Source organism: Vanessa atalanta, unplaced genomic scaffold (genome assembly GCF_905147765.1).
Source record: "Vanessa atalanta unplaced genomic scaffold, ilVanAtal1.2, whole genome shotgun sequence".
Classification (NCBI taxonomy): Eukaryota; Metazoa; Arthropoda; class Insecta; order Lepidoptera; family Nymphalidae; genus Vanessa; species Vanessa atalanta.
In genome coordinates this window covers 10,001-12,500 of record NW_025919941.1, presented here as the reverse complement: position 1 = coordinate 12,500, position 2,500 = coordinate 10,001, and the positions used below count along the sequence as shown (strand labels likewise).

The 2,500-nt window shown below is 46.8% G+C and overlaps 1 non-coding gene across 1 annotated transcript; it reads left to right on the top strand.

The window, feature by feature from the left end:
• The first annotated feature begins 544 nt into the window (after nt 1-544).
• LOC125076377 lies at nt 545-2,447 on the top strand. The gene has a single exon (XR_007120345.1). It is a non-coding gene; the product is annotated as a small subunit ribosomal RNA (ribosomal RNA).
• Nucleotides 2,448-2,500: the final 53 nt, after the last annotated feature.

The following is a 2,500-nucleotide window of genomic DNA, read 5'->3' as shown; positions in this document are numbered from 1 at the left end:
GTATTCGTATAGTGTGTATAATTTTTATATTATATATGAACGGTCGTTTCTAAAATTCTTTTTGTTAATTTTTACATTTATCATGTACAAAAAATACACAACCCGAGTATCGGTACGATCACTCAAACACCGGGCGTCGATCCCAATGTTTTACGATAATAATCGTTGAACAATACATACGTACACGTCGTGTGCGAAGTGTTATTTTGAAAAAAAAACTCGATCTCGTTTAGAACGTTCGAATTCGTGACCGTTATGTGTCATTATGTGAAGACGCCTCCGCCGCCGCCGCCGCCGCCGCTGTCGTCGCGTTATATATTATAGCGCACGCGCGCGCGCGTGCTTAAAGCGCGTTTGTGTCTCATATAAATTTTTATAAGAGTCAACCGTTAAAATCTATCGCGTCTAACGCGATCGACGATACGGTGAGACGCTCGTTTCATACTGTGCGTATATTGTACATGCATGCATAAGTTTGTGTGTATTTTATATGCGAATATGAAACGAGAAGAGTAATTGACGACTTCAACAAGTCTCGGTTAGCTCCCTGGTTGATCCTGCCAGTAGTTATATGCTTGTCTCAAAGATTAAGCCATGCATGTCTCAGTGCAAGCCGTATTAAGGCGATACCGCGAATGGCTCAATATATCAGTTTTGGTTCCTTAGATCTTACTCAGTTACTTGGATAACTGTGGTAATTCTAGAGCTAATACATGCAATCAGAACTCTGACCAGTGATGGGATGAGTGCTTTTATTAGATCAAAACCAATCGACGGAGGGCGTCTCGTCCGAAGTCGTTAATTTTGATGAATCTGGATAACTTTTGCCGATCGCATGGTCCAGTACCGGCGACGCATCTTTCAAATGTCTGCCTTATCAACTTTCGATGGTAGTTTCTGCGACTACCATGGTTGTCACGGGTAACGGGGAATCAGGGTTCGATTCCGGAGAGGGAGCCTGAGAAACGGCTACCACATCCAAGGAAGGCAGCAGGCGCGCAAATTACCCACTCCCGGCACGGGGAGGTAGTGACGAAAAATAACGATACGGGACTCTTTCGAGGCCTCGTAATCGGAATGAGTACACTTTAAATATTTTAACGAGGAACAATTGGAGGGCAAGTCTGGTGCCAGCAGCCGCGGTAATTCCAGCTCCAATAGCGTATACTAAAATTGTTGCGGTTAAAAAGCTCGTAGTTGCATTTGTGCGCCGCGCTGTCGGTGCACCGCATCCGCGGTGATACTGACACGTCTGCGGAGCATATCGTCGGTGAGCCGGCGGTAAAACGCCGGTTCAATATCAAAATCCTATCGCGGTGCTCTTCAGTGAGTGTCGAGATGGGCCGACAATTTTACTTTGAACAAATTAGAGTGCTCAAAGCGGGCTCAAAATGCCGCTTGAATATTTCGTGCATGGAATAATAGAATATGATCTCGGTTCTATTTTGTTGGTTTTCAGAACTCCGAGGTAATGATTAATAGGGATAACTGGGGGCATTCGTATTGCGACGTTAGAGGTGAAATTCTTGGATCGTCGCAAGACGAACATCAGCGAAAGCATTTGCCAAAGGTGTTTTCATCAATCAAGAACGAAAGTTAGAGGTTCGAAGGCGATTAGATACCGCCCTAGTTCTAACCGTAAATATGTCATCTAGCGATCCGCCGACGTTACTACAATGGCTCGGCGGGCAGCTTCCGGGAAACCAAAGATTTTGGACTCCGGGGGGAGTATGGTTGCAAAGCTGAAACTTAAAGGAATTGACGGAAGGGCACCACCAGGAGTGGAGCCTGCGGCTTAATTTGACTCAACACGGGAAATCTCACCAGGCCCGGACACCGGAAGGATTGACAGATTAATAGCTCTTTCTTGATTCGGTGGGTGGTGGTGCATGGCCGTTCTTAGTTGGTGGAGCGATTTGTCTGGTTAATTCCGGTAACGAACGAGACTCTAGCCTGCTAAATAGGCGTCGTCATTTAGGTGTGCTCGATTTCGGTCGAGCAACTCACTGGCGGCGTATTAAAATTCTTCTTAGAGGGACCGGCGGCTTCGAGCCGCACGAGATTGAGCAATAACAGGTCTGTGATGCCCTTAGATGTCCTGGGCCGCACGCGCGCTACACTGAAGGAATCAGCATGTTCTCCCTGGCCTAGAGGCCCGGGCAACCCGTTGAAACTCCTTCGTGCTGGGGATTGGGGTTTGCAATTATCCCCCATAAACGAGGAATTCCTAGTAAGCGCGAGTCATAAGCTCGCGTTGATTACGTCCCTGCCCTTTGTACACACCGCCCGTCGCTACTACCGATTGAATGATTTAGTGAGGTCTTCGGACCGACACGCGGTGGCTTCACGGCCGTCGGCGTTGCTGGGAAGTTGACCAAACTTGATCATTTAGAGGAAGTAAAAGTCGTAACAAGGTTTCCGTAGGGGAACCTGCGGAAGGATCATTAACGTAAATTATCAATCTCGAAAGAGTGCGATAATGAACGATAATAAAATTCTA